At 41.8% G+C, this 18,360-nt stretch overlaps 1 protein-coding gene across 1 annotated transcript in view; it reads left to right on the top strand.

Moving 5' to 3' along the window:
* The first annotated feature begins 4,040 nt into the window (after positions 1-4,040).
* The window catches only part of LOC115163813 (high affinity cationic amino acid transporter 1), a 61,228-nt gene continuing 46,908 nt past the window's right edge, over positions 4,041-18,360 (top strand). The window contains exon 1 of the mRNA XM_029715994.1: positions 4,041-4,362. The gene's annotated coding sequence lies outside the window, so the exon portion shown is untranslated. The remainder of the gene's footprint in view (positions 4,363-18,360) is intronic.

Below are 18,360 nucleotides of genomic sequence, written 5' to 3'. Positions count from 1 at the left end.
CACCTTCACTGATCAATGCAGTGACCTGATATCCTTGCAGTGACCCTATCTCCTATGTAGTCGACTAGTGATGGGTCGTTCGTGAACGACTCGGCTCTTGTATGTGAACGTTGGGAGCCGGCTTACATATCAGAAGAGCCGAATCTATTTATAAAAATATAAAACAATTAAGATATGAATAATCAAAAGATTTAAATGAATATAATTAACTAATTCAAAGAACGAAAAATATAGAAATAAAATAATATAGGCCTAAACGCTCAAGCGCGCACACATTCATTCTGACTGTCTGCTCAGAATAACAGCCTCAGCTTTTGTTCTTGTCAATCAGACACGCAGTGTCAACCAATGAACCAAAGATGGGTGAGGCAGGGCTGAGGCCTTTCAAAATCACTTATTCCACAACTGTACGAGAGCACACTGGCTTCAGTGTGGGAAAGAGTCCAAAAAGCTACTGCAGTTTGCCTTACCACTGACTGCTGGACATCAAGGGTAACCACTTCTTTCATGTCGGTTACATGTCACTTCATTGAAGATTTTTCGATGTCTAGCTGTCTTCTGGACTGCTTTGAGTTCAGCGACAGACACACCTCAGAACTTGGCAGAGGAACTGTTGAGAGGCCAGAGAATGGCAAGTAGATAGAAAAGTGGTCTGTTGTGTTAGCGACAATGCAGCTAACATAACCAAAGCCATGAACATTTTAAAATGGACCCATTTTTTACATTTACATTTTAGTCATTTAGCAGACGCTCTTATCCAGAGAGACTTACAGTAGTGAATGCATACATTTCATACATTTTTTTTTATTTTTTTTTTCCCTGTGCTGGCCCCCCGTGGGAATCGAACCCACAACCCTGGTGTTGCAAACACCATGCTCTACCAACTGAGCTACAGGGAAGGCTACAGGGAAGGCATCATCCATGTCTTGCCCAGAGATGCTCTGAAGGTGATGAGTGAAAGTGAAAGTAGTTGTGGAATATTTCCACAGGAGCACAGTAGGTGCTGAAAAAACTAAAGTCTACACAACGCCAGATGGGGATGCCTGAGCTGAGGTCTAAACAAGACTGCACTGTGGAATTCAACATTTTATATGTTGAAGCGGTTTCTTGAGCCAAAGGATGCCGTCATCTCTACCCTGGCCATTGTCAATGCACCTGTTGATGCTCTGACCCAAGAGGAATGGGAGGTGGTGGAGGAGGTGTGCAGAGTCCTGGAACCTTTTGAGCAGGTCACTGTGGAGATCAAATCAAAATCAAATCAAATGTATTTATATAGCCCTTCTTACATCAGCTGATATCTCAAAGTGCTGTACAGAAACCCAGTCTAAAACTCCAAACAGCAAGCAATGCAGGTGTAGAAGCACGGTGGCTAGGAAAAACTCCCTAGAAAGGCCAAAACCTAGGAAGAAACCTAGAGAGGAACCAGGCTATGAGGGGTGGCCAGTCCTCTTCTGGCTGTGCCGGGTGGAGATTATAACAGAACATGGCCAAGATGTTCAAATGTTCATAAATGACCAGCATGGTCAAATAATAGTAATCACAGTGAACAGGTCAGGGTTCCATAGCCGCAGGCAGAACAGTTGAAACTGGAGCAGCAACACGGCCAGGTGGACTGGGGACAACAAGGAGTCATCAAGCCAGGTAGTCCTGAGGCATGGTCCTAGGGCTCAGGTCCTCCAAGAGAGAGAAAGAAAGAAAGAGAGAAAGAGAGAATTAGAGAGAGCATACTTAAATTCACACAGGACACCGGATAAGACAGGAGAAATACTCCAGATATAACAGACTGACCCTAGCCCCTCCTTCCAGTTCTCTGCTGCCAATGGCTGGAACGAACTACAAAAATCTGTAAAACTGGAAACACTTACCTCCCTCACTAGCTTGAAGCACCAGCTGTCAGAGCAGCTCACAGATCACTGCACCTGTACATAGCCCATCTATAATTTAGCCCAAACAACTACCTCTTCCCCTACTGTATATATTTATTTATTTAGCTCCTTTGCACCCCATTACTTCTATTTCTACTTTGCACTTTCTTCCATTGCAAATCTACCATTCCAGTGTTTTACTTGCTATATTGTATTTACTTCGCCACGATGGCCTTTTTTGCCTTTACCTCCCTTATCTCACCTCATTTGCTCACTTTGTATATAGACTTATGTTTCTACTATATTATTGACTGTATGTTTGTTTTACTCCATGTGTAACTCTGTGTTGTTGTCTGTGTCAAACTATCTTGGCCAGGTCACAATTGTAAATGAGAACTTGTTCTCAACTTGCCTACCTGGTTAAATAAAGGTGAAATAAATAAAAATAAAAATAAATAGGACCTACTGAAGAGATGAGTCTTCAGTAAAGACTTAAAGGTTGAGACCGAGTCTGCGCCTCTCACATGGGTAGGCAGACCATGTGAGAGGTACAGTAAGCAGTTATCACTACATCACTATTTAATCCAGTATTATATATGTATATGAGCAGTAGATGAGAATGTAGTATCAGTAGACAAAACATGAATCTGAACTAATTAAGTTACTATTCTCTCTTTTCAGCTATGTGACAGCCTCAAAAATGATACTCCTGTGTAAGAGTCTGCAACGAATCACAGCCAGCCGCCAGAGAGAAGCAAATGGAACCACAGGACATGTGACAGAGTTGATGGACACCCTATGTTCATCAATGGACAGAAAGTTCCACAGAATGGAATATCATCACGTGCTATCAGAAACCGCTGCACTTGACCCCAGGTTTAAGAAGTTAGCCTTCAGTGATTCCAGAGTGATTGATGAGGCTCTTCAAAGAATAACCTCAGCAGCAGGGAGGGACAGACTCAGCGGTCAGCTGGCTCAGGCACCAGGGCAACAGGAAGAAGAGGGATCAGATGGAGGGACAGCCCCAGCAGCCAGCTGGCTCAGGCACCAGGGCAACAGGAAGAAGAGGGAGGGGCAGCCCCAGCAGTCAGCTGGCTCAGGCACCAGGACAACAGGAAGAAGAGGGAGGGACAGCCCCAGCAGTCAGCTGGCTCAGGCACCAGGGCGACAGGAAGAAGAGGGATCAGATGGAGGGACAGCCCCAGCAGTCAGCTGGCTCAGGCACCAGGGCAACAGGAAGAAGAGGGAGCAGATGGAGCAGAAGCACCAGCAGTAGTGCCACAAACGTCTGCTGTTTGGATGCTGTTTGACGAGAGAGCAACTGGGGATGCAGCAAGAAGGAATCCCTCAGCAGATGCCATAATGGAGGTCCGATCCTATTTGGAGGAGCCCCTCCTCCAAAGATCTGCAGATCCTCTGAGCTGGTGGAAGAACAAGGCCTCTGTCTACCCACGGCTTACTAAAGTCATGACAGGGAGACTCTGCATAGTGGCCACATCCGTTCCCTCTGAGAGGGTCTTCTCGAAAACGGGACAAATAATTACTGAGAGAAGAAACCGCATCAGCCCCTCGAAAGTGAGGCAGCTTGCATTTCTGAATGCAAATCTCACATAAAAGCAAAATGTGGTCAGCATTGCTGTGTGCTGCTGGTTATAACATGGCACTAAAGAAGAGAGAGAAAAGAGGGACCAGTTTAATGTTTTAAGTGGGATGCTGCAGTTTTACACTGTGTTATTTATTTTTCTTTGATATGGTGCAATATTCTATTATTATGTTGTTCAGATTGTATTCGTTTTGAATGGTTACATTTATATGCACTTTGTTTATATACATTAAAAAGTTATACTTTAAATGCACATGTGTAATAGCATTCTTTTTCATAACAATCCAATGCATTTTTAAATACATTGTGGTTAAGGTAGAGTACGATTTCATTTAATAATTTAATTAGAATTGTTTTAACACTAATCATAGTCAAATTATCGCAAACTGTTTTTTTTTTAAAGAGCCCTTTGGGAGCCAAAAGAGCCGGAATGCCCATCACTGTCAGTCGACTACTTTTGACAAGGGCCCATAGGGCTTCATATTGGGAATAGGGTGCCATTTGACACGGAAAAAGTGTCTGACACATCTATGTCAATAGGACTAATTTGCTTCTGAAAGTAGTACATCCGCGGGCCAACAGACACTTCCTACCCCGAGAATAAAACGGTATTGGGGCGTTGGCAGAACAGCCAACTTCAGAACGTAACAGTCCAATGGCAACTCTATAGGGCGGAGTTCCACAACTTGGCGTTGAAGGTTGAAGGTCTCCTTCCTGATGAAGGTGAAGGTTGAAGAGCTCCTTCCTGATGAAGATGTCCTCACCATTTATCAGAAGCTGCAGCGAAAGTGGACTGATCTCGTCCTTCAGTTGAAGTCTGTGTAGTTGACATTATCACTCTATATCGTTAAGATTTGACCATAGGCGTGTCTTCTTTCAACGGCAACAGCAAAGGTAAGAACTTTTACATTATAAATGAAAGTCCATGTTATTATCATTTATTTTTTAATGGTGAGAAATGCCATTTTGTTGGTGTAAGTTTTCATTTTGTAGCCAGCAGTTCCAGTGTAATTGTCCATACATGAAGTTAGTAGTCACCGGAAGGAAGGTTGGCGCGACGCACCGATGCACATGGTCTTGTAGGATCCGTGTTTGAGCTGATGCAACATGTTAGTTGAATGACTGGGTTATAAACCGCAACATGTATTACCACTAAATAATACGCTGCATTTGTGCACATAACATGGAAATGTCCGCTGTTAATTTCGAGCAGGAAATAAACGAGGACGTTTAGTAGTAGTGTAGTAGTAGTAGTAGCTGGTAACAACTAGTGAATACATGTCCTTTTATAGCGCGCTGTGTGCATGCTTGTCTCTGGGTGTGCTCCACGGCCAGCAGGCTATACAATGTAACACTGTGCTCATCGAGCTTCCTATACTACCCATACTGTTCAAAAGGTACCGTTTACAATACATCTAGGTTACAGTGTTATTGTACAGGGCTGAACTAGGCTGTTGTTTGTAGTCTGTCATGTCAAGTTGACCTCGACCTTGTGTTTTTCTTTGTTTTCCGTCCCAAAGCCAGCACGCCATGCTCCTAGTTAGATTGTTCTGGCTACATGCCATAGTATATATTAACACCACCTACATACTACTACTAGTTTTCATAGCAGCACGAACGATGACGTAAATGTACCATGGTAATGAGGACACTTTTAAATAATATCCCGCAGTTCAAAACATTTCAAGGTGGATAACTCATTGAAAAGATACAACATTTGAATCAATGACAATTTGTACAGAGCCCCACAGTGGAGGTGTCATAAAACCTCCCAGGTCAAACAGGGAGATGCTTCCAATCCTTTTTCCACTATTCATATTTCCTAAGGGGATTTTAGAAATACTTCAAATAAAGGCTGCGTTTTGATAACCGTGTAAATCTCTCTAGGAAACGGTCTCTGTTTACTCTTACACGCTGACATGTAGAAATCTATGTTATTAAATCCCTTTATAGGGCACTACTTTTGACCAGGGCCCATCGGGTAATAGTGCACTATATAAGGCAGCTCTCTGAAAGATCTGGGACAGCCAGGTGTGGGTCTAACTGACTTCTGTCAGTGAAGGGCAGGGGTACTGTGTACTTCCCAAATAGCACCATATTCCCTATATAGTGCACTACTACCCTATGGGCACTGGTCAAAAGTAGTGCCCTATAAAGGGATTTGGGTGCCATTTAGGACAGGAGCAAAGGGGTTAGGTACTGACTCCCTTTAACAGACAGATGTAACCTTCAAAACAAAAAGAACACGCCTAGGTATACTATAACACTAGTTGTAAACAGGAAATACAACTGTGGAAGACATGAGAGTCTTAAGTATGGAGCGAGATACCTGCCAAAAGGTTGAACATACGTAATTGTTAGGATCGTAAGATAATCCCTACGTAATTGTTAGGATCGTAAAATAATCCCTACGTAATTGTTAGGATCGTAAGAAAAGCCCTACGTAATTGTTAGGATCGTAAAATAATCCCTACGTAATTGTTAGGATCGTAAAATAATCCATACGTAATTGTTAGGATCGTAAAATAATCCCTACGTAATTGTTAGGATCGTAAAATAATCCATACGTAATTGTTAGGATCGTAAGATAATCCATACGTAATTGTTAGGATCGTAAAATAATCCATACGTAATTGTTAGGATCGTAAAATAATCCATACGTAATTGTTAGGATCGTAAAATAATCCATACGTAATTGTTAGGATCGTAAGAAAATCCATACGTAATTGTTAGGATCGTAAGATAATCCCTACGTAATTGTTAGGATCGTAAGATAATCCATACGTAATTGTTAGGATCGTAAGAAAAGCCCTACGTAATTGTTAGGATCGTAAGAAAAGCCCTACGTAATTGTTAGGATCGTAAGAAAAGCCATACGTAATTGTTAGGATCGTAAAATAATCCCTACGTAATTGTTAGGATCGTAAGATAATCCCTACGTAATTGTTAGGATCGTAAAATAATCCCTACGTAATTGTTAGGATCGTAAAATAATCCCTACGTAATTGTTAGGATTGTAATTAAAGCCATGTGTGAAACATGAAACGTAATCGTGAAATTTCATCTGTGAACGTACAAACACCATGTTAGGATTACGGACTAACATTTTTAGGCTCGGAACAAAACTTGTGTTGCGATTCTGACGTACGATAATACCCTTTAGAGTTTCATCTCACCAACAAGAAAACGTACACCAAACGGCCTGTGAGGAGCGCTACGCGAAGAACAATAACACAGTATTAAAAAAAACTGAAGTCAGGGAAACCCGGGAAAGAGATCCTGCACGTTTTCAAGTTAAAAGTCTCCATTCTCTAATACTCTTCAGTTACAGTTACATTTTACATTTTAGTCATTTAGCAGACGCTCTTATCCAGAGCGACTTACAGTAGTGAATGCATACATTTCATAGTGAATGCATTCATTTCATAGTATTTGCATAGTTATTTCATCACTCAAAATCTTGCCAAAGAATATTCTGTAGGAGGGATTAATATGAATTTTAAATAATTTGACATGATTTGGTCACGCGTGCTCCCTTTCTGGCCTCTAGGTCACCGTGCTGCTCGTTATGGCACACACCTGTCACCATCGTTAATCTCATTATGACGCTCACCTGGACTCCCTCACCTCTTGATTACCTGCTCTATATATCTCACTCCCTTTGGTTCCTTCCCCAGGTGTCATTGTTTCTGTTTCATGTCTGTGTGCTGTTAGTGTTTCTTGTTTTGTATTACAGCCCATTTATTTTATAAAAACACTCACTCCCTGAACTTGCTTCCCGACTCTCAGCGCACATCGTTACAGATTTAAATGAATCGGGTCATAAACATATGGACTTTGATATGAACAAGGGAGAGGTTAAACGTAGGCTAAGAGCATGGCATATTTAGAGAGCGAAATAGGCCTAAATCAAATTTACTTTCTATTTTGCAGCTCAGGTGGTTAATCTAGACAAGGCTCTTCTGGGTCTTTATCATTCTCACACAAGCCATTTGCTGAAGGCCCAAGCCTTTACTACACCGTAAACGGCTATAATATCTGTATTGAATGCAGTTCTCTAAAAAGCTCTAGACTTTTATTTGGGAAATGAAACCGGAAGCTGCAAATCTCTAACGTCTGAGCAGGACTTGCTTGATAGAGTAGTATGTCCTTTGCAGATGCCACATTTGATCTGTAACTGAGTAAAGGGAGATGTATAGTAAAAATTGAACGTTTAAAATGTTAATTCATAGTCGTAACATAGTACGTTTAAAGATCTAATTTAACGTTTATGTTTTGTTTCATGCATGGCTTTTCTTACGATCCTAACGATATGCATGTTCAACCTTTTGGCAGTTATCTCACTCCCTACTTAAGGGCTCTACACAGTTTATGCAAACGTGCTGACAGAGATTTGTTTGCGTCGCTCTCTACGTAGTTCTATGTCCATATGTGGGGCTGAATTCTTGAACGTGATGCAAATGGACCTCCAACGGCTCCGTTTGTGTGCGTCGAGCCCTTAAGTGGCATTCTCAATAGTAAAACGCACATGACCACAACATAAAAAAATACCATCAATATTTAATCATATGAGAGGTCTAATTGAATGACAAGAATAGAAAAGCCTGCACACTTTATATTCAGCAGTCACCCTTTAAATCTTATATTTATATTGTAACAATGTGCGCTGAGAGTCGGGAAGCAAGTCCAGGGTGTGAATACGTTTAATTAATCAATGAAACAAAACAAGAAACACAAACAGGGCACCGACATGAAACAGATACAATGACGACTGGGGAAGGAACCAAATGGAGTGACAAATGTAGGGCAGGTAATCAAGGAGGTGATGGAGTCCAGGTGAGTGTCATAATGCGCAATTACGCGTTACAATGGTGACAGGTGTGCGCCATGACGAGCAGACTGGTGACCTAGAGGCCGGAGAGGGAGCACACGTGACAAATATATTATTATGGAACGCTACTCCTCTTACGTTTAAGCTAAAAACGCCAGTCAATCTTTAAAACGTGTAGACCGGTCTGGAATAGTGTGCTTAGATACAACTATTTTTTATACGTTATACTTTTTAAACTATTAAGCATCTTGTCCTCCTAATCAACCTTTTTATTGGGATTTTTTTCGACATTATAAAGCTCCCATTGTTAAAAAACGGCCATTCTTAAAACTGGGTGTTTCTCAAAATGCGTACTACGTAAATTGGAGCACTGGAGGGTTGGAGAATGAGTCCAAATCAAAACACGCGAAACCGAGCACAGAGGGTACTTCTCGAATGCGTACTCGCGTTTGTACATATTTTCAAGCATGCATCAATGCAAGCTTCAGTGGAAAGTATGCAAAGAATTATGATGTAACCACATAACAAAAAAATCTACTACTACTGCTGCTACTACTGCTGCTACTACTACTGCTACCACTACTACTACTACTACTACTACTACTGCTATTACTACTACTGCTACTACTACTACTACTACAGCTACTACTACTACTACTGCTATTACTACTACTGCTACTACTACTACTACTACTACTACTATTACTACTACTGCTACTACTACTGCTATTACTACAGCTTCTACTACTACTACTACTGCTACCACTACTACTGCTACCACTAATCCTACAACTACTACTGCTACTACTACTACTGCTACTACTACTGCTACTACTACTACTGCTACTACTACTACTACTACAGCTACTACTACTGCTACTACTACTGCTACAGCTACTGCTACTACTACTGCTACTACTACTACAGCTACTACTGCTACTACTACTACTGCTACTACTACTACTACTACTGCTACTACTACTACTGCTACTACTACTACAGCTACTACTACTGCTACTACTACTGCTACAGCTACTGCTACTACTTCTGCTACTACTACTATTGTGCTACTGCTACTACTACTGCTAGTGCTACTACTGCTACTGCTGCTACTGCTACTACTACTACTGCTACTACTACTGCTACTACTACTATTGTGCTACTGCTACTACTACTGCTACTACTACAGCTATTACTACTACTGCTACTACTACTACTGCTATTACTACAGCTTCTACTACTACTACTACTGCTACCACTACTACTACTACTACTACTACTACTACTACTACTACTACTACCACTAATCCTACAACTACTACTACTACTGCTACTACTACTACTGCTACTACTACTACTGCTACTACTACAGCTACTACTACTACAGCTACTACTACAGATACTACTACAGCTACTACTACTATTGTGCTACTGCTACTACTACTGCTACTACTACAGCTACTACTACTACAGCTACTACTACAGATACTACTACAACTACTACTACAGCTACTACTACTACTACTGCTACCACTACTACTACAGCTACTACTACAGCTACTACTACTACAGCTACTACTGCTACTACTACTGCTACTACTGCTACTACTGTGCTACTGCTACTACTGTTACTACTGCTACTACTGCTACTACTACTACTAGTACTACTACTGTGCTACTGCTACTACTACTGCTAGTGCTACTACTGCTACTGCTGCTACTGCTACTACTACTACTAGTACTACTACTGTGCTACTACTACTTCTACTGCTGTACTACTGCTACTGCTACTACTTTGCTACTACTACTACTAGTACTACTACTGCTACTACTGTGCTACTGCTACTACTACTACTGTTACTACTGCTACTGCTCTGCTGCTGCTACTACTACTGTTACTGCTACTACTACTGCTACTTCTGCTACTGCTGCTACTACTGCCAGTACTACTACGACTACTGTTACTACCACTACCACCAGTACTACTACTGCTACTACTTCTGGGCAACAGTCACTAAAAGCTACCATCTCATTAATATTTTTAATACAATCATTACTAGAGGTCTACCGATTATGCTTTTTCAACGCCGATACCGATTATTTGAGGGCCCAGAAAAAAGCCGATGCCGATTAATTGGCCGTTTGTTTTTTTAGTTTTTTTGGTAATAATGACAATTACAACAATACTGAATGAACACTTATTTTAACTTTATATAATACAGTTAATACTATCAATTTGGTTTAAATAATGCAAAAACAGTGTTGGAGAAGAAAGTAAAAGTGCAGTATGTGCCATGTGAAAAAGCTAACGTTTTAGTTCCTTGCTCAGAACATGAGAACATATGAAAGCTGGTGGTTCCTTTTAACATGAGTCTTCAATATTCCCAGGTAACAAGTTTTAGGTTGTAGTTATTATAGGAATTATAGGACTATTTCTCTCTATATGAGTTGTATTTCATATACCTTTGACTATTGGATGTTCTTATAGGCACTTTAGTATTGCCAGTGTAACAGTATAGCTTCCGTCCCTCTCCTCGCTCCTACCTGGGCTCGAACCAGGAACACATCGACAACAGCCACCCTCGAAGCATCGTTACACATGTAGAGCAAGGGGAACAACCACTCCCAAGTCTCAGAGCGAGTGACATTTGAAACGCTATTAGCGCGCACCCGCTAACTAGCTAGCCATTTCACATCGGTTACACCAGCCTAATCTCGGGGGTTGATAGGCTTGAAGTCATAAACAGCGCAATGCTTGAAGCATTGCGAAGAGCTGCTGGCAAACGCATGAAGGTGCTGTTTGAATGAATGCTTATGAGCCTGCTGGTGCCTACCACCGCTCAGTCAGACTGCTCTATCAAATATCAAATCATAGACTTAATTATAACATAATAACACACAGAAATACGAGCCTTTGGTCATTAATATGGTCGAATCCGGAAACTATAATTTCGAAAACTAAACGTTTATTATTTCAGTGAAATACAGAACAGTTCCGTATTTTATCTAACGGGTGGCATCCCTAAGTCTAAATATTCCTGTACATTGCACAACCTTCAATGTTATGTCATAATTATGTACAATTCTGGCAAATTAATTACGGCCTTTGTTAGGAATAAATGGACTTTACACAGTTCGCAATGAGCCAGGCGGCCCAAACTGCTGTATACGGAACGCAAGGGAAGTGACACAAATTCATGTTAGCAGGCAATATTAACTAAATATGCAGGTTTAAAAATATATACTTGTGTATTGATTTTAAGAAAGGCGTTGATGTTTATGGTTATGTACATTGGTGCAACGACAGTGCTTTTTTTGTGAATGCGCTTGTTAAATCATCACCCGTTTGGCGAAGTAGGCTGTGATTCAATGATAAATTAACAGGCACCGCATCGATCATATGCAACGCAGGACACATTAGATAAACTTGTAATATCATCAACCATGTGTAGTTAATTAGTGATTATGTTAAGATTGATCGTTTTTTTATAAGATAAGTTTAATGCTAGCTAGCAACTTATCTTGGCTTCTTGCTGCCCTCGCATAACAGGTAGTCAGCCTGCCACGCAGGCTCCTCGTGGAGTGCAATGTAAGGCAGGTGGTTAGAGCGTTGGACTAGTAACCAGACGGTTGCAAAAACGAATCCCTGAGGTGACCCCCGTTTCTAGGCCATCATTGAAAATAAGAATGTGTTCTTAATCTGACTTGCCTAGTTAAATAAAGGTGTAAAAAAAATAAAACAAATCGGTGGCCAAAAATACCGATTAGCGATTGTTATGAAAACTTGAAATCGGTCCTAATTAATCGCCCATTCCGATTTATCGGTCGACCTCTAATCATTACTATAATATGTTCACTTTTTCAACACTAGACTTCCACTAACATAAAAATACTTTTGGACAGCTGAAGCAAGACACAACATTTTTCTTTCTGAAAAATGCCCCTTTTGAGTTGGTCAGTAAAGGTGTTAATTGGGAGCCTGTTTAGTGTGCAGACCTTTCTGTTCTTTATACATTGTTTGTCCAGCATGATTTGACAATGAGTCTTAGACCACAGAGTAGGACACTTTTCTAAACTCCCCAGAGCTGGGTTTGTTTCTTTGTGTTTATCAGGCCACCGCAGACTGCCCACACCCTCACAGCTCTGGGAATCTGTACTGCAGCCAAACGCCAGAATATACACTAACACCAAGGCCATGTTCAGGAGGGTACACATGCGTAGTAAAATGTTATGGAATGGGAAAATAAAAAAAACTGTCACGGATCCCTCCGGAACTTTCATTACGCACACCTGTCACCTGTTCCCACTGATTAGTAGTTGTATAAGTGTTCCATTTGGTTTCCATTGGGCTGTCCGTTATTGTTACAATGTCTGTTGGTGCGTGTGAGTACCTGTGCTGTGTGTTTTGGGCTTTCCTGCCATTGTGGATTGCACAGATTATTATGGGTCTCGTCCCGTGTGTTAATAATCGGGAGGCAGGTAGCCTAGTGGTTAGAGGCAGGTAGCCTAGTGGTTAGAGGCAGGTAGCCTAGTGGTTAGAGGCAGGTAGCCTAGTGGTTAGAGGCAGGTAGCCTAGTGGTTAGAGGCAGGTAGCCTAGTGGTTAGAGGCAGGTAGCCTAGTGGTTAGAGCGTTGGACTTGTAACCGAAAGGTTGCAAGATTGAATCCCCGAGCTGACAAGGTAAAATCTGTCGTTCTGCCCCTGAACAAGGCAGTTAAACCACTGTTCCCTGGTAGTCTGTCATTATAAATAAGAATTTGTTCTTAACTGACTTGCCTAGTTAAATAAAAAAAATGTGCGTGTGTGCTATTTATTTGAGGTACTCTTTTGTTTGGGTTTCATCCCTGTGTTTTTGTTACGTGTTTGTTTGGTCTTCGTCCCCGTGCCTTTACACTTCACGCCGTAATTTGGGTATAATAAAAAATAAATAATTACGCATTCCTGCATCTGTCTCCCGAATCTCTTCATACCAACGTGACAAAAACATTATTTTTGGTTCAGCTAGGTAGTACCTTCCTATTTCAAAAATGTTTTCTCGCTTGACCTACAGAGCAGCACATTTCAATTCAATCTGTGTGTCTAGAGGAATGTTCTCTCTGCATTGTTACAGGTAATCTGTGTGTCTAGAGGAATGTTATCTCTGCATTGTTACAGGTAATCTGTGTGTCTAGAGGAATGTTCTCTCTGCATTGTTACAGGTAATCTGTGTGTCTAGAGGAATGTTCTCTCTGCATTGTTACAGGTAATCTGTGTGTCTAGAGGAATGTTCTCTCTGCATTGTTACAGGTAATCTGTGTGTCTAGAGGAATGTTCTCTCTGCATTGTTACAGGTAATCTGGGTGTCTAGAGGAATGTTCTCTCTGCATTGTTACAGGTAATCTGTGTGTCTAGAGGAATGTTCTCTCTGCATTGTTACAGGTAATCTGTGTGTCTAGAGGAATGTTCTCTCTGCATTGTTACAGGTAATCTGTGTGTCTAGAGGAATGTTCTCTCTGCATTGTTACAGGTAATCTGTGTGTCTAGAGGAATGTTCTTTCTGCATTGTTACAGGTAATCTGTGTGTCTAGAGGAATGTTCTCTCTGCATTGTTACAGGTAATCTGTGTGTCTAGAGGAATGTTCTCTCTGCATTGTTACAGGTAATCTGTGTGTCTAGAGGAATGTTCTCTCTGCATTGTTACAGGTAATCTGTGTGTCTAGAGGAATGTTCTCTCTGCATTGTTACAGGTAGCGCAGGTAACTTTACGCATGTGTGCTACTCATGTGTCCTAACAAACTGCTTGCTGACGACTTCACCAAGATATGCAGCACCCACTGTGGAACATAACATTGTTAATCAGGACCCAATAGCAACACTTATATATGAAGGTTCATCCTGGGAAGTCGGTGTTGTGACAGGATGATGCCCCATTTACCACCTGGGCTGGACAAGGAGTTCTTCCATGAGAGCTGAGCTGACCAAAAATAACTTGGCCCTAGTTCGTTACTCAACTAACTTAGCAATCAACTAGCTAGCAATCAACTAACTAGCAATCAACTAACTTAGCAATCAACTAACTTAGCAATCAACTAACTTAGCAATCAACTAACTAGCAATCAACTAACTCGCAATCAACTAACTTAGCAATCAACTAACTTAGCAATCAACTAACTTAGCAATCAACTAACTTAGCAATCAACTAACTAGCAATCAACTAACTTAGCAATCAACTAACTTAGCAATCAACTAACTAGCAATCAACTAACTTAGCAATCAACTAACTCGCAATCAACTAACTTAGCAATCAACTAACTTAGCAATCAACTAACTTAGCAATCAACTAACTTAGCAATCAACTAACTCGCAATCAACTAACTAGCAATCAACTAACTAGCAATCAACTAACTAGCAATCAACTAACTTAGCAATCAACTAACTTAGCAATCAACTAACTTAGCAATGAACTAACTAGCAATCAACTAACTAGCAATCAACTAACTAGCAATCAACTCACTTTTTTTTATTTAAATTTGATTTATTTAATAATTATTTATTACAAAAAACACAAGGAAGGGGTAACATTAAAGTATTAGAACATGAAGGACAAACAATACAGCATCAAGACACTATCAAACATGTATCAGTCTTTCCGCAACAGAGCCATCCTTATGTGTGAGGGTGCGTGGGCATGATAGTGATATAAAATATATGTCATAGTTTCCTTTTTCATGATCACAATCTAGTGAAACCCAAACCCTCCAAGATCCCCCCACAGTTCCCCAATAGCTGTCCCTCAACCCTCCAAGATCCCCCCCACAGTTCCCCAATAGCTGTCCCTCAACCCTCCAAGATCCCCCCCACAGTTCCCCAATAGCTGCTCCCTCAACCCTCCAAGATCCCCCCCACAGTTCCCCAATAGCTGTCCCTCAACCCTCCAAGATCCCCCCCACAGTTCCCCAATAGCTGTCCCTCAACCCTCCAAGATCCCCCCCACAGTTCCCCAATAGCTGCTCCCTCAACCCTCCAAGATCCCCCCCACAGTTCCCCAATAGCTGTCCCTCAACCCTCCAAGATCCCCCCCACAGTTCCCCAATAGCTGTCCCTCAACCCTCCAAGATCCCCCCCACAGTTCCCCAATAGCTGTCTCTCAACCATTCGAGACCCCTTCCCCACCCCCAAGAACCCCCCCCAATGCACCAACAACCAAGAGAATGAACTAAAGAGAAAAAGGAAAATACAGAAGAAAACAGCAAACAACAATGCAAAAAACAATAAAACAAAATAATAAATTCCAAACAAAGGACATCAAGGACAACTGAAATCATAACAGCAATGCCAACTGTATATGTTTGTGTGCATGTCTGGCACTATCACATGTGTGTGTGTGTTCATGTATGTGTTTATTTGAATGAGAGTGTGTGTATATGCATGTGTACAAACACCTGCACGGCATCAGCCTCAGGCAAACCGGCATTAGTTGTAAAAACCCTGCCACTTAGTGTGTCATTCAAATGTACTTTTATTATGTTTTATTTTTACTTTATTTCCCTTTATCTTTTGACCATCATTCTCTCTCTCACACAGCAACTCCACTCCCACTTGTCTCCAATTCCACATCCCAACCCTCAGCTTCCCTCAGCCCATCCCATCTATCTCTGCTGGCCTCCCACTTCGTGTTTCAACCCATCCCAACCCTCAGCTTCCCTCAGCCCATCCCATCTATCTCTGCTGGCCACCCACTTCCTGTTTCAACCCATACCAACCCTCAGCTTCCCTCAGCCCATCCCATCTATCTCTGCTGGCCTCCCACTTCCTGTTTCAACCCATACCAACCCTCAGTTTCCCTCAGCCCATCCCATCTATCTCTGCTGGCCTCCCACTTCCTGTTTCAACCCATACCAACCCTCAGCTTCCCTCAGCCCATCCCATCTATCTCTGCTGGCCACCCACTTCCTGTTTCAACCCATACCAACCCTCAGCTTCCCTCAGCCCATCCCATCTATCTCTGCTGGCCTCCCACTTCGTGTTTCAACCCATCCCAACCCTCAGCTTCCCTCAGCCCATCCCATCTATCTCTGCTGGCCACCCACTTCCTGTTTCAACCCATCCCAACCCTCAGCTTCCCTCAGCCCATCCCATCTATCTCTGCTGGCCACCCACTTCCTGTTTCAACCCATACCAACCCTCAGCTTCCCTCAGCCCATCCCATCTATCTCTGCTGGCCACCCACTTCCTGTTTCTACTCAACACATATCTATCAACTATGCTATGATGTTTAACGTACAATTTCAATCTATCTAATCGAAAATAATCTACAGATTGCGAGTTGAAGATAAATCATTTTACTAAGAGTATTAATATATTAGTAATTGACTGACCCGGTCTCTCCAGATCTCCTAACAGTACTATTTCTAGGGTCAATGTTAGATCAATGTTCTGCATTTTCAGCCATTCCTGAACCTGAGACCAGAAACAGGCTACCTGAGGGCAATACCAAAATAAATGGTCTATTGATTCTGTATCCTCACAACAACATCTGCAGAGCTTCGATGATTTTATGCCCCAAATATTCAACATTTTGTTGGTGGCAAGAATTCTATATAATAATTTTAGCTGAAAAGCACGAAGTCTTGAATCTTGCATTGTTTTATATATGAACTCATACACCCTGTACCATGGAATCAGTACGTCAAAAATCTCTTCTCAACTATTTTGCAATCTGTATGGCACAGTTGTCAACATCCTGGTCCTCAAATGAAACTGGTGTACTTTCCTATTTATGCTATTTTTATTCCTCCGCCAGTTTTGATCCTTTATATTGGGCAGACAGACCAGTTCCCTACCTCCTCCCGCTGCCACCCGCCTCCTCCATTTTTGGGGCAATGCTGTAATCAGTTGGTTGTACTCTTGGATTGAGCAGACCTTCCCGTACAATTCTGATAACTCCATGGAGGACAGAACCCTACCATTACAATTTACAATATAATTTAAGAACAAAATACCCTTTTCAAACATCTTTCCCATAAATACAGGCATTTTATCAACCAGCACATTTGAGTTCAGCCAGGGGGATGAAATTGGATGAAGGAAAAAAGGAAACCGCACACTGCTCTTGATAGTATCACTGATATTTAATAAGCTTTACGTATCGGCCTCACGGCCTTCGTCAGAGCTTTACGTATCGACCTCACGGCCTTCATCAGAGCTTTACGTATCGGCCTCACGGCCTTCGTCAGAGCTTTACGTATCGGCCTCACGGCCTTCGTCAGAGCTTTACGTATCGGCCTCAAGGCCTTCGTCAGAGCTTTACGTATCGGCCTCACGGCCTTCGTCAGAGCTTTACGTATCGGCCTCAAGGCCTTCGTCAGAGCTTTACGTATCGGCCTCACGGCCTTCGTCAGAGCTTTACGTATCGGCCTCACGGCCTTCGTCAGAGCTTTACGTACCGGCCTCATGGCCTTCGTCAGAGCTTTACGTATCGGCCTCACGGCCTTCATCAGAGCTTTACGTATCGGCCTCACGGCCTTCCTCAGAGCTTTACGTATCGGCCTCACGGCCTTCGTCAGAGCTTTTGTGAATTTTCTGAAAACAGCACCTCTATGTAGACCTAGCCCCACCCACATCCGTTCCACGTATGGAAAGGGGTTGGAGGCAAAGGAAAAATAAATAAGTGCCACCAAACATAACAATATGCATTTCACAAATATTACAAAAGTGTATAAATAAGACGCATTGAATACGTCCATAAAATCACAATGAGGACACAGCAAGTTTTCATTAATCATTGGGTACATCATACGAAAAACATCAGAGTAATCTTAAATAGGGACATATTTCAAATTCACAACATAACATTTCATCATTAAGTCTTTTAGGAACTGATGTCTGGAGGGTGAAAATCCCAAAACATTCTCTTTTAGTCAGAGTATTATTAATATCACCTCCCCTGTCTGATATCTTGACTTTCTCAATGCCACAAAATCTAAAGGTAGAAATGTCATGCTTTAGGTCAATAAAATGTACTGCGACTGGATAATCCCTCTCGTTTCACCTGATTGAACTTTTCTGTTCACTAATTCTCT

The sequence above is a fragment of the Salmo trutta genome, chromosome 26, assembly GCF_901001165.1.
Source record: "Salmo trutta chromosome 26, fSalTru1.1, whole genome shotgun sequence".
NCBI classification, from domain to species: Eukaryota; Metazoa; Chordata; class Actinopteri; order Salmoniformes; family Salmonidae; genus Salmo; species Salmo trutta.
Note: the sequence above shows the minus strand (reverse complement) of the source record. Positions and strands in the feature narration are given on the sequence as shown.